Source organism: Sciurus carolinensis, unplaced genomic scaffold (genome assembly GCF_902686445.1).
Source record: "Sciurus carolinensis unplaced genomic scaffold, mSciCar1.2, whole genome shotgun sequence".
Classification (NCBI taxonomy): domain Eukaryota; kingdom Metazoa; phylum Chordata; class Mammalia; order Rodentia; family Sciuridae; genus Sciurus; species Sciurus carolinensis.
Genome location: NW_025920143.1, coordinates 1,248,720 through 1,269,432, shown reverse-complemented (window position 1 = coordinate 1,269,432; position 20,713 = coordinate 1,248,720). Strand labels below are relative to the sequence as shown.

Below are 20,713 nucleotides of genomic sequence, written 5' to 3'. Positions count from 1 at the left end.
TCTGTAAGGTACATCATTGGGATTTTAATTAGAATTGCATTGAATCTGCATAGCACTTTTGCTAGTATGGCCATTTTGATAATATTAATTCTTCCTATCCAAGAACATGGGAGATCTTTCCATCTTCTAAAGTTTTCTTTAATTTATTTCTTTAGTGTTCTGTAGTTCTCATTGTAGAGGTCTTTCACCTCTTTTGTGAGATTGATTCCCAAGTATTTTATTTTTTTCAATGCTATTGTGAATGGGGTAGTTTTCCTGATTTCTCTTTCTGAAGATTCATCACTTATGTATAAAAATGCATTAGATTTATGTGCATTGATCTTATATCCCACTACTTTACTAAATTCACTTATGAGATCTAAAAGTTTTCTGGTGGAATTTCCTGGTTCCTCTAAGTATATAATCATATCATCAGCAAACAGGAATAGTTTGAGTTGTTCTTTTCCAATTTGTATCCCTTTAATTTCTTTGGTCTGTCTAATTGCTCTGGCTAGAGTTTCAAGGACGATATTGAAAAGAAGTAGTGAAAGAGGGAATCCTTGCATTGTTCCACTTTTTAGGGGGAATGCTTTCAGTTTTTCACCATTTAGAATGATATTAGCCATGGGCTTAGCATAGATAACCTTTACAATGTTAAGGAATGTTCCCACTATCCCTATTTTTTCTAGTGTTTTGAGCATGAAGGGGTGCTGTATTTTATCAATTGCTTTTTTTGCATCTATGGAAATAATCATGTGATTCTTGACTTTAAGTCTATTGATATGGTGAATTACATTTATTGATTTCCTGATGTTGAACCAACCTTGCATCCCTGGGATGAAACCCACTTGATCATGGTGCACTATCTTTTTAATATGTTTTTGTATGTGATTTGCTAAAATTCTGTTGAGAATATTTGTGTTGATGTTCATTAAGGATATTGGTCTGAAATTTTCTTTCCTCGATGTGTCTCTGTCTGGTTTAGGTAATATTGTCTTCATAGAATGAGTTTCGGAGGGTTCCCTCCTCTTCTATTTTATGGACTACTTTGAGAAGTTTTGGAATGAGCTCTTCTTTAAAGGTTTTGTAGAACTAGACTGAGAACCCATCTGGTCCTGGACTTTTCTTTGTTGGTAGGCTTTTGATGACTTCTTCTATTTCATTACTTGAAATTGGTCTATTTAATTTGTGTATGTCCTCCTGGTTCAGTTTAGGCAATTCATATGTCTCTAGAAACCTGTTGATGTCTTCGAAATTTTCTATTTTGTTGGAGTATACATTTTCTAAATAGTTTCTAATTATGTTTTGTATTTCAATCGTGTCTGTTGTGATATTTCCTTGTTCATTCTGAATTTTAGTGATTTGGGATTTCTCTCATCTTCTCTTTGTTAGTGTGGTTAAAGGTTTATCAATTTTGTTTATTTTTTGAAGAACCAACTATTTATTTTGTCAATTTTTTGTATTGTTTCTTTTGTTTCAATTTTGTTGATTTCAGCTCTGAGTTTAACTATTTCCTGTCTTCTACTACTTTTGGTGTTGGTCTGTTCTTCTTTTTCTAGGGCTTTTTCTAGGGCTTTGAGCTGTAGTGTTTGTTGAGTTTTACTTCTTTCATTAAATGCGCTCCATGGAATAAATTTTCCTCTAAGTACTGCTTTCATAGTGTCCCAGAGATTTTGATATGATGTTTCTTTGTTCTCATTTACCTTTAAGAATTTTTTAATTTCCTTCCTAATATCTTCTGTTATCCATTCATCATATAATACCATATTGTTTAATCTCCATGTGTTGAAGTAGTTTCTGTTTCTTATTCTTTCATTTATTTCTAACTTCAATCCATTATGATCTGATATAATACAAGGTAGTGTCTCTATCTTGTTGTATTTGCTAACATTAGCTTTGTGACATAATATATGATCTATTTTAGAGAAGGATCCACGTGCTGCTGAGAAAAAAGTGTGTTCGCTCTTGGTTGGATGGTATATACTATAAATGTCTGTTAAGTCTAAATTATTGATTGTGTTATTGAGATCTATGGTTTCTTTGTTCAATTTTTGTTTGGAAGATCTGTCCAGTGGTGAGAAAGGCATGTTAAATCACCTAGTATTATTGTGTTATTGTCTATTTGGTTTCTAAAATTGAGAAGGATTTGTTTGACATACATGGATGAGCCACTGTTTGGGGCATAGATGTTTATGATTGTTATGTCTTGCTGATTTATGCTTCCCTTAAGCAGAATGAAATGTCCTTCTTTATCCTTTCTGACTAACTTTGGCTTGAAGTCTACATTATCTGAAATGAGGTTGGATACTCCAGCTTTATTGCTGAGTCCATGTGCATGGTATGTTTTTCCCCATCCTTTCACCTTTAGTCTATGGGTATCTCTTTCTATGAGGTGAGTCTCTTGCAGGCAATATATTGTTGGATCTTTCTTTTCAATCCAATCTGCCGGTTGATGTCTTTTGATTGATGAATTCAGGCCATTAACATTCAGGGTTATTATTGAAATATGATTTGTATTCCTGGTCATTTGGTCCATTTTTTTTAATTGTATTTATTTATTTATTTTTTTGACACAACTTGGTTCCTCCTTTATTTGACAGTTCCTTTACAATAATTCCTCCCTTTGCTGATTTACTTCTTTGTTTTTTATCTCTTCTTCATGGAATATTTTGCTGAGAATGTTCTGTAATGCTGGCTTTCTTTTTGTAAATTCTTTTAGCTTTTGTTTACCATGGAATGATTTTATTTCATCGTCAAATTTGAAGGTAAGTTTTGCTGGGTATAAGATTCTTGATTGGCATCCATTTTCTTTCAGAGTTTGAAAAATGTTGTTCCAGGCCCTTCTAGCTTTTAGGGTCTGGATTGGAAAATCTGCTGATATCCGTATTGGTTTCCCCCTGAATGTAATTTGGTTCTCTTCTCTCACAGTCTTTAAAATTCTGTCTTTATTTTATATGTTAGGTATTTTCATTATAATGTGCCTTGGTGTGGGTCTGTTGTAATTTTGTGTATTTGGAGTCCTATAAGCCTCTTGAACTTGATTTTCCATTTCATTCTTCAGATTTGGGAAATTTTCTGATATTATTTTATTGAATAGATTGTTCATTCCTTTGGTTTGTTTCTCTAAGCCTTCCTCAATCCCAATAATTCTCAAGTTTGGCCTTTTCATAATATCCCATAGTTCTTGGAGATTCTGTTCATGATCTCTTACCATCTTCTCTGTTTGTTCAACTTTGTTTTCAAGGTTAAATATTTTGTCTTCAATATCTGAGGTTCTGTCTTCCAGGTGTTTTATCCTATTGGTTATGCTTTCTATGGAGTTCTTAATTTGGTTTATTGTTTCCTTCATTTCAAGGATTTCTGTTTGTTTTTTTTTTTTCAATATCTCTAACTCTTTATTGAAATGATCTTTTGCTTCCTGTATTTGCTCTTTTTACTGTCGATTGGTGCGATCATGCAATGCCTCCATTTGCTCTTTCATCTCATCATTCAATGCCTGCATTTGCTCTTTCATCTCATCGTTTGCTTTTCTGATCATTTTAATTATGTATATTCTGAACTCCCTGTCTGTCATTTCTTCTGCCATGTTCTCGTTGGATTTTATTGATGTCACATCTAGATTTGTTTGGGGCATTTTCTTCCCTTGTTTTCTCATATTATTAGGAATCAGTGGATCATTAAGATATTGCAGATTTCCTCTATTGACTTAAAATGTCCCTGAAGATTGCTAGTATATCCCCTCTTATCCTTCAGTAGCCTGAAGTCTTGGATGAAGTTGATAATCTGGTGCTCCACAAGGAAACTGCCTCTTTAGGGGTGGTGAGCTACAGGGGGGTATATTCCCTGATAGTGGGCAGAGGTGCCTCCACATGTTGAGCAATGGTCATCCAAAAGGGAACTAGGCTGCGGGATGAGGCAAGGCCTCTTTTTGCCTGTGTCTCTGGTTTTACTGTCCTTGTGGGAAAACCTCACCCGGCAGGGAAGACTCACCCAGTGGGGAGGTCTAACTGGTCAGTACCCCTCCTAGAGGTTCTCCTCAATCTACAACTACCGCCTGGGCTGGGCTGCCTTCCTCTGCAACATTCCCAGGGGCCCGGACCTACTTCCTGGGCCTGGGAGCCTCACCCTTCGCAGACGAGTCTCCTTAGGCTGCCTCTCCTCAGAAAACCTGCCCGCAGTCCTGGAAACTTCACTTCACCCCTAGGTGTGTCTCTGTGCGGCTCTTCCACCAAGAAGTCGCCTAGGTCCTGGGACCCTGCTCTGCACCTAATTGCCTGGCTATGCGGCCCCTCCTCTGAGCCGCCACCTGGAGCCCCATACAATAACTCCGAGACCCAGAGACGTGCCACACACCTCTTCCTCCGGACAGCTGCCCGGTGTTCCGATGCAGTCACTAGAGTCCAAGCAACTCACTTCACGTCTCCTCCTCCTGCCAACCGCCCATAGCCCTAGGCAGTCACTCCGAGTCCAAGTGACCCGCCCTGTTCCTCCTCCTCTTTGGGGTAGCGCCCCGGGTGTTCAGGAGCAGTCGCTCGGAGACCAAGTGACCCACCATGCTCCTCCTCCAGGCAGGCCACCGGTGTTCACGAGTGGTAACTTTGATTCCAAACAACTCACCACTCGCCTCCTCCTCTGGCAACCGCCTGTAGCTCTGATGCAGTCACTCCTAGACCAAGTGACCCACCCACGTTCCTCCTCTTCCTTCAGGTAGCCCCCTGGGTGTTCAGAAGTGGTCGCTCTGAGTCTAAACAGCTCGCCACGCAGCTCCTCCTCTGGCAACCACCTGTTGCTCTGATGCAGTCACTCCTAGACCAAGCAACCTGCCACAATCCTCCTCTTCCTTCGGGTAGCCCCCTGGGTGTTCAGGAGCAGTCGCTTGGAGACCAAGCGACCCACCGCATTCCTCCTCCAGGCAGGCCACCAGTGTTCAGGAGTGGTCGCTTTGAGTCCAATCAACTCACCACTCGCCTCCTCCTCTGGCAACCGCCTGTAGCTCTGATGCAGTCACTCCTAGACCAAGCAACCCGCCACGTTCCTCCTCTTCCTTCGGGTAGTCCCCCAGTGTTCAGAAGCGGTCGTTCTGAGTCTAAACAGCTCGCCACACAGCTCCTCCTCAGGCAGCCACCCGGAGTTCCAGTGGTTGCTCTGTGTCCAAGCGCTGTGCTGAGCAGCCACCTCTACGATGTTCCCAGTGGTCCGTGTTTACCTCTCTCGTGGGGGGAGGGGTGTCTCGCGGCAACTCTACTTCACAAAGTTCCCTGCATTCCGGGACTACTGCCCCAACCGGGACGCCTCCCCAATGGGAGAGACTCACCCGGCGGCTTTGAGTTGGTCCCAAGTCTCTCACTATCTCGTCTTTTGAATCCTACATCCTGGAGCAACATGAAATGCAGCCGCCCTCTAGTCCACCATCTTGAAACCCCCCTGCCATTACTCTTTTAACACAAAATTACAATCTTTCTCTACTTTTCTCACCAAGTCTACAAAGTACTATTTTATTCTTTGGTCTTCTATCAATATTTCTCATATATGAAATACGTTTGACTATAAGAAAGTTAACAAAGATTTGGTCTCATGCCAAAACACATTGAAAAATAAATGCAGTAAAGTGTTTCAAATTTAATGCAGTAAAATGGACCATATACGTGTTAGAAATTGTTTTAAATTGTGTTCCTACTAGGATGTAGTAGATCATTATGTTACTATGTGAAATATAAGAATTTTAATTAAGTTTGGGAAATAATCATTTTATTTGCTATTTGTGTATTCACTTGTTATTTAAATATCTGTATTTTAAATAAATTTATTTTACCATGTTTTGTTTCATAGTTTTTGTCTCTGGGAAAAAGTAGAATACACACAATTCTTTCAGATTGTTAAAGAAGACAAAAAAATGATTGATTAGATTGATAATTTTCACAGTGCTAATTGGATATGGTCCTTAGGTATTTGTCTAGAAATAATTTTAATGTGTTTCTATATAATCAGGTCTATTGGTTTATCTTTAGTGTAGTTATAATAAAACTAATCACCAAAAATATGCACATAAAATTCATTTTAATAATTTTCACATTTATTTAATATTATTTTTATGAAATAATTCTACTCCTACAAATGATCACCTTTAATGAATACTATTTGTGTATGTGGAATTTGAAATACAGTATTGTTTTTTTCTTTTATTCAACAAAAGTTTAATACCTATGAAGTATACTTAAATTATTTTCTCTGAAATATTCCATTTTCTAAGTACTTACACTTTTGTCATGCTTGACTATATTGCAGTGAATCGGTGTTAAATAAATAGAAACTCCAAATTTTGTCTTTCTCACCTTACAAAAACAGCAAAAAGTGATTCCTAAAACAGTCTAAACTTATTTAGTATACACTGTGCACAGTGAATTACAGTATGAATATAGAAATCTAAACCTACTTGAATAGGTTTAGATAAAACTCCTAAAATGGGGTTATTTGAATGTATACAGTTTATTTCTGTTGCAATTTTATGTGACATAAAGGTAGTTAAGCTAGTCAGGAATTAGAATGCAAATATTCTTATTTGTAATGAAATAATAAAAAATTATTCTTGGGTACCATAAAAGCATACTGTATGTATTCTATAATTTATCATAGATTTGATTTACAAAAACTAAGGAGAGTTTAGAATTTAACCTTCATTTCTTTTGACTCATAATTAGAAATGTTTGATACTTGAATGATTTATGTAACTATAATAGATGATAATTATATAAAAACTATAGAAAGTTGAGTTGTTATCTCTTTAATTTTGGAGGGTTTAATATTAAAGCAGCCTTTTTATTTGTTAATGTCACATAAAAATTTAAACATGTTACTGATGCATTTTAGTAGAGAAGCCCCTCCCTCCATCTCATCACCCCATCCTCATTCCCCTCCGGATTTAAGAATCTAAGAGAAGTAACCATAAAACCAAATTTTGTGCAATTCTTCATCCAGAGTGTTTACATGATGATTAGATTAACATCAACCATCTTACTAAATGTCTTTTCCATTTTAAAAAAAGTTACTTTGAGTGCTTTTTACAATAAAATTCAGTACAGAATTTCAATAGATTAAAAAATGCTTTCCCCAATCCCTCACAGCACTGTTTTTTTATAGCAGAAAACAATCAAGAGCAGATCGCTAATCTGTATGGAACAATCTCCAAATTATGCCAAACAATGATTTATTTATCCTTCCCTCACATTCTCAAAGAAATTTAAAAATGAAAAGAAAAGAAAATACATGTTTTTTAAAGCCAAAAATTGTGAGTGACCCTTTCCACACAGTACACAGTTAATAGTGTCAATAATTCACATCTTGCAACAAAGTGTATGGATATGATTTATTTTACAAAATTTTCAGTCAAAAAGGAAATTAAAGCCATCAGATTCACAGCTTAAAAATTTATGTAAAAGAAGTATGAAAATAGTCTGTGCTTTTGAGAAGGCTCTGCACTGTATATCCTTAAGGATTATCATACATCTTTGCCTTAAGGAAGGCAGTTGACTTGAGAAGTTTACATAATTGCACAGCTTCTGTTGGATGATTTTTGGGCTCCCTGCTGATGGAATACTTCTTCCTCAACAACCACTCCAGTTAGTTCTTCCTCTTCAGGTATGATTGTTTAAAAGACTGCACCTATTTGTATAGCCTCCTCTCTATGTAAAATTTTCAGTATAACCTACACATCTTCACCAGTGCCCAAGAATTCTGGTTCTTCCAGAAGAGGTCAGTGGGAGGACTGGCCATGACACCAGCATTTGCAGCCCCCATTGAAACAGTCTGACCAGCCTTCAGCACATATCTTGAAGTATGTTGTGAGTATCAATGTGTCTACAATTTTCTTGATCACCTCTGCCTGCCATTGTTTGATCCTGTTCACAAGTGTTTTTCAATTGAATAAATTTCCCATCAACCTCGATCTCTTCAATGCACACATTCCCAGTGACTGAGGTGGAATGAAAGATGCTAACACTATTGCTGACCTTTGATTCTTCCACATGAACTCCCTTCTGCTTTCCTCTACTTGCACACACACTACACCTTGAGGATGCACAGGGCACTGACACATGGGAAGAAGGACTTGTAGAGGGCTTCAGCAACTCCTCTTTGCCTTTTAGGAGTTTCCTGTAAGCACAGCTTTCAAATTTAACATCAAGAAGTTGTTCATAATCATTCAGCTGTTGCTGCACCTGATCCCTTATCCCTTATTTCCCCATCCCTCTCTCTTTGTCAGCATGCAGTGAATGTTTTCTCTTTCTTTGCAAGCAAGCCCTCAAACTCCTGAATTATTTTCAAACATGCTCTATCTAGACTTTTGTAGAATAGAAAGTTGAGATGAAAGGTTTTCAATTCTCACAGGACTTTCCCTCATTTCTTCCCTGGCACTGTTGACAGTAGCAGTCAGTATTCATCCCCGAGGATAGTCTGGGATTCTCAAGTTTGGCATGGTAAATCTGCTCCATCTCTTCCTTGTACAGTCTCACTTGGGCGTCATGTTGCTTTCTCACCTCATGAAGGACTTGAGCCTGCTTATACACATACTCAATCTGACATCCAGAATCCACTTTCACCAAGTGTGTTTCATACTTTCTTGTCTCATTAATCTCTTCATACATGTTTTTACAAAACTCCAAATCCTCAGGAAGGCTCTGAAAATGATTCTCCAAATCCACTTTAAGTAAAGTTTCTTTGTGTTTTTGGCACAAAAGCACCTGGGCAAGCTGATCCTTCAGGTCCTCTAAATCTCCCTCTAAACTTGTTTTGAACACCAAGTGTAAAGTAGCTAGAGCTGCATGTTTAGAGTTCAGTGCTGCTCCACATTCTCAAAGCTTGATATAGGCTCAATTAAGATCAGATTCTTTCTTAGCATAATTGAGGTGAAGCTAGCCATGCTTGGTCTTGCATTTACCCAACTCCATCTGCAGCTTGGCCAACTCTTGAGTTGCATCCTCTAGCGCCTGTCGTGCATGGGCCAGCTTGGTTTCTTATAGTGCCTTGAGTTCCTTGAACTAGTGACTGTGTACCTCTTTCCACTCAGTCACCTGCAGCTGCAGCCACTCTTCTGTCTCAGACTGTGCACATTGTTGATGTACAGGGCCAGTGGGTTATTGAACTCACGGAGGTCCTCCTTCTGCAGCTGCAACAGTTGCATGGGGCTCCTCAGAGTGGTGGGGACACCGGCTCCAATGCCTGTCCACCACGACAAGGAGGTCGCTGTCGCCATGGCAGGCAGTGAGGCATTCTGGTGGGGAGAACTCAGCAATGGGACAGTTGGCAGAGAAGAGGCTGCAGGGGCTAAGCCAAGACCAAAAGCACAAACTGGTGACCCACCCTTGCATTCTGAGTCCACGCAGAGAGGGAGAAGCACCTAGGATAGAGGCAGCAGGTTAAGGAACAAAGAGCAAAGGGGGAGCGCTAGGAATCAATAAGTGGATCCTAAATTGTCTTTTGTAAGAAAATATGCACACAGGCAAGGCCTGAACAGGAAAGAGGATGGTGGAGGCAGAGCAGATCCATGTAGCCACCACCAAGTCTCTGGCTCCCACAGCACTTTGTTCCTCTCAGGCTGAGTTGAAGCTGCTGCGGGCTGGGGACAAGGAACTTTAATTATTTTCTGGTAGTATTGCAAGCATTAAAAACTTTAACGTTGTGATTGAAAGTAAAGAATAGTCGTAAATTTACACAATGTGTATTTATATTCTAATTCTGAGGTTTACAATATGATCTTAGGATTATTAATCCTTTTGCTCATTTTATTCATCTTTAAAACTGGGATTTATTAAAATAATACTTTTTGAGCACTCATGTTTCTGATTGCTGTTACAAAAAATATTACTAGTTTAGTAAATTAAAACAAAACTGAGAAGCTGAAGAAAGAATCCCATGCCTTGCTTTTTCTATCTTCTAGGACTTGGTGGAATTCTTGACCTGTGGCTTCTGTTGATCACTACAGTAGGAGAACCAGACTGAGGCTTCACTTCGCACGACTTCATCTTTGCTTTCTGTCATGTTTTCTCTAGAATCTGCTTCAATCACTCAAGTTTGAAAAGGCCTTGGAATTACACTGAGCTGACCTGGCTCTTCTAGGGTGATCTACTTAGCATGTGACTGACAACATTAATCCTACCTACAAACTTAATTTCCCCTGGTCATATAACACTGAATCTTCTCCAGTTGTTGAGATTAGGATGGGAACATCTTTGAAAAGATATTTTTAGACCTCTCACAAATGCAAATTATGCAGGCACTATTCTATATTTTGTGTATTATGTGAAGGTGAAATTAATTTTTAAATTTATGTAAATCTTAAAATCAAAGTTCATAAATTTTAGAGTATAATTTTGTATTTCATATTCACAAGAACCTATGTACTTGTTATTATCTCCACTTTACAGAACATTCAACTGAATAGTAATATTAATAATGACTGTCTCAGAGTAATCGCAACTATTATTTGGAAATGCTGTCAGGACTAAATAAAATGACTTTGCTGAATTGTTAAATGGTATATAACAGTATATTAAAATTATTAATATTGTATTATCTTGGCTTTTATTATTCTTATTCCATATTCCATATAACACTCTTCTCAAATAGGATTACTCTGAAGAAGTAAATACTTATAACTTCTACTTAAATATTACAGATTAAATCATATATTTATAATCTCTCCCCCCAAAAAATTCTGAATGTTAAGTGGATATAAGAAGTGTAAATAAATAAAGCATAAGGAATAAGGAAAATTAGAGCATGGCAGCAACATCACATTTACAACTGGAACTAAGTCATAAGTGACTTAGAATAGCAAAGATAATTAGACCATAAACCCACAAAAGGGGAATTTCACATATAAAATAAATCACATAATAAAATTTTAAAGACTCAAGAACTGAAATGACTGGAGTCTTTTAAAGTATAACTGCTGTTGGTTCAAAATTTAAGATCGTTTGTTTAAAAAATATGACATGATTAAAATCTTAGAACATAACTTACCCAATCAGTTTACCCTGTGGAGCTGTTGAAAGAGAAACTGAACCCTAGAATATTGCCAGTTGAATACCTGTTGTAGAAAATTTGGGCTGCTACAGAAAATACAATATGGTGAATAGTTTTCAAACAATACAGATTCAGTTTCTTTTAGTGTCTGAAACTGGGTAGTCCAAGATCAGGATACCAGAACATTCAGTCTTTGGTAAGGGCCAATTTCCTGGTGGAAGGGTTCCCATGTGCACTCATAACCCTGTTTTGTGAGAACACCAATCCCATAGGCCACATAATCACATCCCACTGCCCCCTTCTAGTATCAACCCGCTGTGGGTTAGGATCTCAACATATGAATTTGAGATGGACACAAACATGGAGACCATTAACAGTACTTCACCCAGTAAGATCTGTTTTCTGAGTGCACCCCTCCCACAGTGACAGTGAGTAGCAGCTCAGATCTATTACTAGGACTGGAGAATTTCTCTTTGCTTATCCAGACATGAGTGGGAAATAAGTCCCTACCATCAGCTCTCTGAAGACATGTGGTGATGCATCACTTATGAAAAGTAAAAGAGCTACAGGATCATCTTATGGTAAGATGTATGTTCCAGATCACTGATTGCTCTTCCTTGGATCAGATAATTTATCAGAGATCACAGATGTTCTTCTTCCCTGTTTGCCTTTGTTCACTCTAGTGCAATTTTCTCCCTAAGCATACAAACATCTCTCAATAAGTGCAGAGCAATTTTTTTTCATTAGGCTTTTATTTTTCTTTTACCTTTGTAGTTATCTTTGAATAATCAATGTGCAAACAATATAATGGAATGAATTACATTTAATTGTATGCAAATGGCTCTTGAACACCTTCATAAGTATGCTAAGGCAATTATAAATAACTTTTTTCTTAGTAATATAAAAATAATATTAAAGTGTTGCCATATCTAGGGTTCACTGGAAAAGAGCCATAGTGCCATCCTGGGAGACCACCTCCCTGAAAGTTCACACTTCAATTGTAAAAATTCTAAAGTATACTAGTTTCAGAATATATAGTCCAGCAGAAGGTTATGTGGGTTAAAAGTATTTATTCTTGAATCTTGGCAGCATTTTACCTTTCAGTCATTGCACAACCCCTATTATTTTCACTATACTTAGGTATTCAGGACACTTTAAGTGAAACTCAGGTTCTGGTATTTTAAAGCTCATTACCTTTAGAATAATAAATACTATCTCTTCAGGAGAGACAAATTAGAGATGGATATCGTTAGCAACCTAACAGAAGGGCAACATTTTTTATAACATCCTAAATGTTGCAACGAGCCATATCTTACATATGCCACCTTATGTACAGAAAATTTTAGATCTGAGACTATTCCAGAGGAAATCAGCCTCAGACACATTCTTCATGTGAAGGTTTGCAAGGCACTCCCCTCTCCCAAGAAACCATAAGATCATGGATTGGTTTTTAGGCAAACAAATCAAAAGAAGAAGCATCCAAGTTCCTAATTCAGTCATTTCAAGAAATAGAATTTACAAATACTCCACAGATAGACCTGAATATTTTATTTAAATAACAAGAGATTAACTACAAGAAGCATATAATCAAATACATTTTTTCTCATAGGTAAGGTGTGTAATGCATAAATAAATGAAAAATAATATTTACAGTCAGTTTTATAACTAGAATTCAAGTTTGACTAATAAATCTTAATTTTATAAGTGTATTAATTTTGAAATACAACATGAAAGAGGCAGTATTGTCAGATATACAATTGAATTATTATTACAGAAATAACAACAATGAACAGAGAAAGAGGTTTCTGATAGAAAATTGCTTTTGTTATCAGTAAATAGAAACACCTGAGTGTATTTCAGATGATTTTCATTCAAAGGCTATCAGAGTTGACTGCTAAGAATATTAAATTGCTTCTGGAAAAATCAGCTACACTCAGGCAGCTGGAGCATTTGCTTGGTCTCACAGAGTAATTTGCTAGAGAATAAAGCAGAACTTGGAGTGTTGCAAGTTTTAAAAATTATTTTTTATCCCATTTTATTAAAACTAGCCTCTTCACAATCTTCTGATTTTGATGGAACTTGGAAGTGAGGAGGTGGGAGGAAGTGGACAGGGAGTGGGTATGGAGGAGGGCATGACAGATCATGGTGACAGCCAGGGATATACATCAGCTCACACTGAGTTCAGCAAACCCATTCAGCTTCACTTCATCAGGAATCTCTTACCCTTCACAGCCAGAAGCCAACTTAAATGTCAATGTTTTTAAAGCTCTGGCATCATCAACAATCTGCTGTAAGTTAGCAGCCTCTATAACTACATCAGGACTATCAAGCAGGCCAGCAGAGAAGAGTTCCTGCAATATACCATTGACCATATCTCTTCTTGAAGAAAACTCAAATCACATATTATTAAGTCCCTTCCTGGAGTTTCTCAATCTTAAAACAAGGGGCACAGCACAAGAAGCATCTCTGTACTCCTCACTCACATTGGGGTTGGCCCCAAGATTTGTGCACAGGGGTGACTCTATTTGCTGGGGGATGCTGCAGATATTCACCAAGACCTCTGGATTTTCTTAGTTTTCATGACTTTTCTTAAGAAGTAGCTATTTTCCCCTCTTCACTTTTCTCATCCACCTTGTTGTCACTCCACTCCCAGTTCCTACCTTTAGTTTTATGGAGGTGTCCACTTGACAACGGAACTACTCTTACCTTCTTGGCTCTTTGGTCTATGTCTGGCATCTGGTAAGGAGACTCTCAATCAAGTACTCTCTGTTGTTGGATTTCTGGAAGGGTTTGTATTTTGAAAGTTCTGCTGCTGTGGGTCTTTTGCAAGGATCTTTTTGAAGACACAGTGAAAGTAATTTTCTAAGGACTTGTTGTAATTTTTCATCATTTATCTTCTACTTGGGTTTCTAAAGTGGGTGCATCATTTTGCAAAGTCAGCATTAACACTTTCATGGAAGGTTATTTGTGATAAGGTGCTGCTCTTGGTACTATTACAATGGTGTAATTCCCAAACTCCACATGTCAGCCTTGAAGTTGTAGCCTCTTGCTAGTTTCATGACTTCAGGTGCCATCCATCAACTCATGCCAAGACATTTTTTTTACTTTATTACTTGTATCATCACCCCCTGTTGCTGAGAATGCATTTACCCCCAAATCTACTCTGTTCTTGAGCTGTCTTTGGTTGACAATGGATCTGATGATGTCCAACATTGAGCCTTCACGTAGCAATTTCATGACCAGCCAAAGTTCATCTTTTACCACAAAAGAGGTGTAATAGTTCACTACATTGGGATGGCTGCACTGACTCATGGTTTGAACTTCTTTTAATGATTCATTCACACTGTTCTGTCATTTTTCCAACTTGATAACTTTATTGCTACACATTCTTGCCTGGGCTTGCATAGGGTAGCCTGAATCACAGTAGTAACTCTACTTTCCACAACTTTCTGCAGCTTATATGCACCACTGTATATGGGCCAGCCAGGGTCAGGGCCTGGGACCTGCTGGGACTGAAGCAGGAACTGCTGTCATAGTCACAGGAGCCTGTCTTGTTGTCACCTGGGCCACCTCCTAGGGAAGCTGGATATGCATAGGCAAGCTGCTGGGCTCCAGTATGATGCTGCCAGAGGAGAGTGGGACAGCAGAAACCTTTCACTTGAAACTTCCCTTGCCTCGCCACAGACACCTCTTGGCCAGCACACACCCTCCCTTCCTGAAACTGCCAAAGAATTATTGATCATTCTAATTGACGCATGCAATAAAGTTCTATAAGCCAAAGAGTAAGGAAACAGGTCTTTCTCAGTTCAAAAAAGGAGAGCTATTAGGTTTCAATACAAAAGTTAAGATATTGGAAGTTTTCTTTGTATAGGAATTTATCAATTCAAGAAAAATTAGCTATAAATGTTGAGGAGTGATGTTATTTCATGAGAAGGAAAAAAATCACCTTAGTTCTGTCCACTAATTAAAATGCACTGCTGATCCACATCATCAAATAAAATGCATTTCAATAAGATTTGTTTTACTACTTTTCAGGCAACTTCATGAATAATCAAATATTTGCAGGAAACAGCTTGTATGAAAACAAAACAAAACAAAACCAGGCATGTAATAAATTCAATTTCAAAGATATTAAAAACATGCAATAAGAAACAAAAATAAGATTTTGTATCCATCCAATTTATTGACTCTTGATTTTACTTTTTGCACTTTAGGGATCTGGTTAAGGAAGTGGGGTCCTAAGCTGACATGGTGAAGATTTGGGCCTACTTTCTTCTATTAGGTTCAGGATCTCTGTTCTAGTGCCTAAGTGTTTGATCCCTTTGAGTTGATTTTTCTGCAGGGTGAGAAATAGAGGTTTATTTTCCTTTTGCTACATATGAATTTCAAGGTTTCCCCATACCATTTGTTGAAGAGGCTATCTTTTCGCCAATGTATGTTTTTGGCACATTTGTCTAATAAGAAATAATCCTATATATGAGAAAATAATTACAACATGCACCTCAGATAAAGCATGAATCTCCAATGTATATAAAGAACTTAGAAAACTTAATACTCCCCCCAAAAATAACCCAATCAATTAAATGGGCTAAGGAATGGAAAAGACACTTCACAGAAGAAGAAATATAATTGATTAACAAATACATGAAAAAGTGTTCATCATCTTTAGCAATTAGGGAAATTCAAATCAAAACTATTCTGAGATTTCATCTCATTTCAGTCAGAATGGTAATTATGAAGAATGCAAGCAACAATAGGTGTTGTTGAGCATGTGGGAAAAATGGTACACTCACACATTTCTGGTGGAACAGCAAATTGGTGCAACCACTCTGGAAAGCACTATGGAGATTCCTCAGAAAACTTGGAATGGAACCACCATTTGACCCAGTATTTCCACTCCTTAGTTTATACCCAAAGGACTTAAAATCAGTATACTACAGGGACACAGACACATAAATGTTTATAGCAGCTCAACTCACAATAGCTAAACTATGATACCAAACTAAATGCCCTCCAACAGATAAATGGATAAAGAAAATGTGATAAATAAACAATGGAATATTATTCAGCCTTAAATAAGAATGAAATCATGGCAGTTGCAGGTGAGTGGATGGAGCTGGAGAATATCATGCTAAGCTAAATAAGCCAATCCCAAACAAAGATTGAATGTTTTCTCTGATACACAGATGATTCATAATGCAGGTGGTAGGGAATAATGGAGGAACTTTGAATGGTGCAGAGAGGAGTGAGTGGAGAGGAGGGATGTGGGGAACAGAAGGACAGTGGAATGAGATAGACATTATTACCCTGTACGCACGTATGATTACACTATGGATGTGAATCTGCACCATGTACAGCCAGAGGATGGAGTGGTTGTGCTCCATTTGGATACAATGTGTCAAAATGCATTCTACTGTCATGTATAACTAATTAAAATAAGTAAAAAATTTTCAAGAAACAAAATAAAAAATTATGGGAAATTAAAAAACCTTAAACTCTAAGTGTAATATTGTTTTACATAAGAAAAAATATACTCTTTAGAGCATCATTGAGTTTTTCTATAATTTCAAGTTATATGCTACAAAAAAAAACCAAAAATAGGAACAGAAAAATAAAAATGTATTAATATCTCAAGACATGTTCTAATCACACAAAAATGTGATACTTTTTAATAGTAATTTCAGAGAAAAAACCTAGTACCCAAAAAGGAAAACTTAAATAAAGGTGTATTTATTTAGGTAAAGTTACTAATGCAATGGAAGCCAAACAAAACATGTAAGTATTTATTTCTCAAATTTATTTTTTTACACAGGTGTCTCTAGCAAGTAGTTACCTATATTTCATATATTAAATTAATTGTACATAAAATATCAGAGAATATTTTGCTGAGGAGGTTACAGTTGTATTTCAACATAGCTGTCTGTTAGAGTCTCTGTGCATTCTTTCTGAGAGGTAGTATTTAAGAAAAGAAAAAGAAGAAAGAAGAGTAAATTAATAGGAATCAAAGCCAAAATTAACACATTTGAATAAAGCAATATGGTGGAATAGGTAATGCATGTATATGAATATTATATCAGATTATGTAAATTTTGCAATAATATAAATAAATATAAGATGCATGTATGATTATACCACATGTAAAGTGTAAAGTGAATGTTATATTACACATGTATAAGTTAAAATAATAAATATTAATATAAAATATTTAAATATATTAAAATATATTCAACATATTACATTGTCTATTTTATATTGCTATAAATTATACATAAGTTCCTACTGAACCCTATAAAAATAAAATTAGCTATTTGTACCAAATGAATAATTTTCTAGAAAAGTTGAAAATTCTGAAAGTTGATGACAAAACATTTGGAAATATTATCATTCAGTAAAATGAGAAATGCATAAAATTTTAAAAGAACTGTCCATAACCAAAATACCATTCCAATTTATTCAAATAATGATTTGAAAGATAATTATAAATCATTTAACAATATTTTAGAACATATAAAGAAATGTTTATAATACGAAGATACCTTAGACCGCATAAACCCCCCCAAATAAACATAAGCCTAAGAGAACCTACTCTTAGGTTCTGAGCACCTTCTGAACACCTTGGCTAGGAGGAATTCTTGACCTTCTTTTTTCTGTCTGTTTTTCTCTCTGTGTTCCATCACATTTTCTACTGTGTACGCTACATCTGCCTGAAGTACTAGTTACTCCATACTGACATGTCTTAAAGAGTCAGTGGTCTCTCTGACTGTAATGCAGTGCACTCTGTCCCCAAATCCGTAAACTGCAAATGAGAGTAGAAGATTACATGGTGAAGTCCAGTTTGAAATAAACTCACTGTTACACAACAACCCCAAGGCACACTGACAGAAATAAGTTGCATACTATGAAGGCACCACATAAAAGTCAAGAAATATCCATCCAAGCAGATGTGCAAATCTTACCATAGCAACACAAGAAATATGGAAAAACAAGGTAATGTGCCATCTAAAATTTATGACTTCAAAAGGCGACTGTGACTAGGTGAGATTCTTGGCAGTCAGGGCTGCTGAGGAAGAGGAGTGGTGGCAGCGGTGACTGGGACCAGTGTGGGGATGATGGATGTACCACCTGGGGTTAGCAGCCTCCTCCCACAACCAGCATCTCTGACCCTGGCAGTGGGCAAAACCGCTTGCCCCTTCGGGGCGGGTTCTGCTCTCACCTGCTGCAGCAAGGACCAGGAGGATGACAAGGAGCACGAAGGCATTGTAAGCAGGAGCTGGGTGGGCGGCTAGCTGATTCCCCCGGAGCAGCAACAGCACTTTGGATTGATGAGCCATGAACTGCAGCACCTCCAGGTGGCTGCTTCCCTCAAGAGCAAGTTCCAGGTGGCCAGGAGCACAGCCAACCTCAACAGGGACCTCAAAGTGACTGCAACAAAGGGAGCCAGGGTACTCTCAGGAGAGTGACCCCTTCACTCCTTCTGCATTAATGCAAGAACTGTGCTCCCCAGGGCGAGCGACCCTGCAGTGGCCTGCAATAGACTGACGGCAGGCACAGAGTAGAAGACCAGAAGTTGTGGCTGCTGTCTTGGTCCCTGGACAATGGTTGCTGTTTACAAAGTCATTAGGAGAGCAGGGAGATCGAGCCTATGGATGATCAGATGGCATGATATTTCTGATATGAATCCAAACTACAAATGCCTGGTATCATGAGACTGATCACCAAACATCTGTCTGAATCCTACTCCATTTATATGTATAGATATTGTATCCACAACTGGACACAGCTGTGCTTCTTGGCCATGGTAGGGAAAGAGTGTGTAGGTGTCATCATTTGCAAGTTGGATATGCCCAAAAAATTTTTTTCAGAGGTTATATTGTCATATTAGCTGTGGATTCCAAATACAGGAGAAATGGCAGTGGTAGTAACTTGGTTAAGAAAGCTACATATGCCATGGTTGAAGGAGACTGCAATGAGGTTGTTTTGGAAACAGAAATAACAAATAACAAATAAATCTGCTTTGAAACTTTATGCAAACCTTGGTTTTGTTTGAGATAAGAGGATGTTCAAACTGTATTTAAATGGAGTTGAATTATAGGTGCAGCCTATAATTCCAGTGGCTCAGGAGGCTGAGGTAGGAGGACCATGAGTTCAGTCAGCCTCACAGACAGAAAGGCACTAAGAAAGCCAATGAGACCCTGTCTATAAATAAAATACAAAAGAAAAAAATGGGTCTGGGGGTGTGGCTTAATGGTTGAGTGCCCCTGAGATCAATTCCCAGTACCCTCCCCAAAAAATAATAAAATAAAAATAAAAAATAAATGGAGTTGATGCTCTGCAACTTAAACCGTGGCTTAATTGAGAAGTTTACATTAAGGAATAACTTCCATCCACACAGAATTGAGCTTTGCATGCAATGCAGAAATTGTACAGAATTGCTTCCCAGGTGGATTTAGTAAGTTACATGAAGCAATTCCCTGTCAGTGTCTCATTGTGTGTCCCATAATATTTGCTGCACTTTGGTATAGCATATTTGATCTGAATTAAAAGAGATTGTTTTAAACTTCAAGAGATATTTTGGTATGAACAAGATGTACCAGTTCCTGGCCAATTTTTGTTCATTTACAGAGCCTGTTGACAATATTATTTACGTAGTGATCATTTTATCATAGAACCAGTAAATGGAACATGATTTTTGTGCCTTAAAATAGCCAATGTAGGTTATAAAATTCTCTGAGTATATAACATATCACACAAACCTGCCATAGTTTTCTGAAATTGTTGAGGGACAAGCTTCAATTTCATGTTTTATTTTTTCAAATATTAAATTCTCCAATCTTGAATATTGGTAGCTCAGTGAATAGTGAATGAAGAAAAATGTAGGGTGGTGTATTGTCTTACAATAAGTAAAGTAACAAACTGCATCCGCCAATGTCTGCATAGATAAGAATATTTGTCTTCAACTCTGGTTTTGAATGCGTGCTTTCTTTTCCTTTTCTTTAAATTCTTTATAAGAAAACTTTGTTTTACTTCAATTCTAAATTTGGTAATAAATTATTTCAGATTTTTTAACTGGGATACATTTTCCAGCTAAGTAACAGAGTGGTTTACTTTAGAAGTTCTTCCTTTCTTTTTTTTTTTTGTACTAATTAGTTATATATGACATTAGAATGTATTTTGACACAACTTCTCATTTCTCTGGTTGTACACAATGCAGAGTCACACCCATTGTGTCCCAATTATACATGAACACAGGTAACAAAGTTCATCTTATTCCAACACCCTACCCACCCTACCCACTCCTTCAGCCCTTCCCATTTCTTCACCCCCCTCTGCCCAATTCAAAATTTCTCCATTCTTCCCTAGCCCTCCCCCCACATTACATAAAAGCATCTGCATATCAGAGAAAACATTGGGCCTTTGGATTTTGGGAAATGTCTTATTTTGCTTAGGATTATATTCTCTAGTTCTATCCATTAACCTGAAAATGCCATGATTTCATTAAGACTGAGTATAATCAATCCATTGTGCATGTATAACACATTTTATTTATCCAATCATCTGTTGAGGGTAACCTGGGTTGGTTCCATAGTTTAGCTATTGTGAATTCAGCTACTAAAAACATTGATGAGGCTGAGTCATTGTAGTATGCTGATTTTAAGTCCTTTGGTTATAAATCAGGGAGTGGGATAGCTGAGTTAAATGGGGGTTCCATTCCAAG

At 37.4% G+C, this 20,713-nt stretch overlaps 3 pseudogenes; 1 reads left to right on the top strand and 2 right to left on the bottom strand.

Annotated features, from left to right (window-relative positions):
• Positions 1-7,516: 7,516 nt before the first annotated feature.
• On the bottom strand, positions 7,517-9,226 carry LOC124974337 (lamin-B1-like; annotated as a pseudogene).
• Positions 9,227-13,473: 4,247 nt separating this feature from the next.
• Positions 13,474-17,723, bottom strand: LOC124974327 (STE20/SPS1-related proline-alanine-rich protein kinase-like; annotated as a pseudogene).
• A 381-nt stretch (positions 17,724-18,104) lies between these two features.
• Positions 18,105-19,354, top strand: LOC124974326 (N-alpha-acetyltransferase 30-like; annotated as a pseudogene).
• Positions 19,355-20,713: the final 1,359 nt, after the last annotated feature.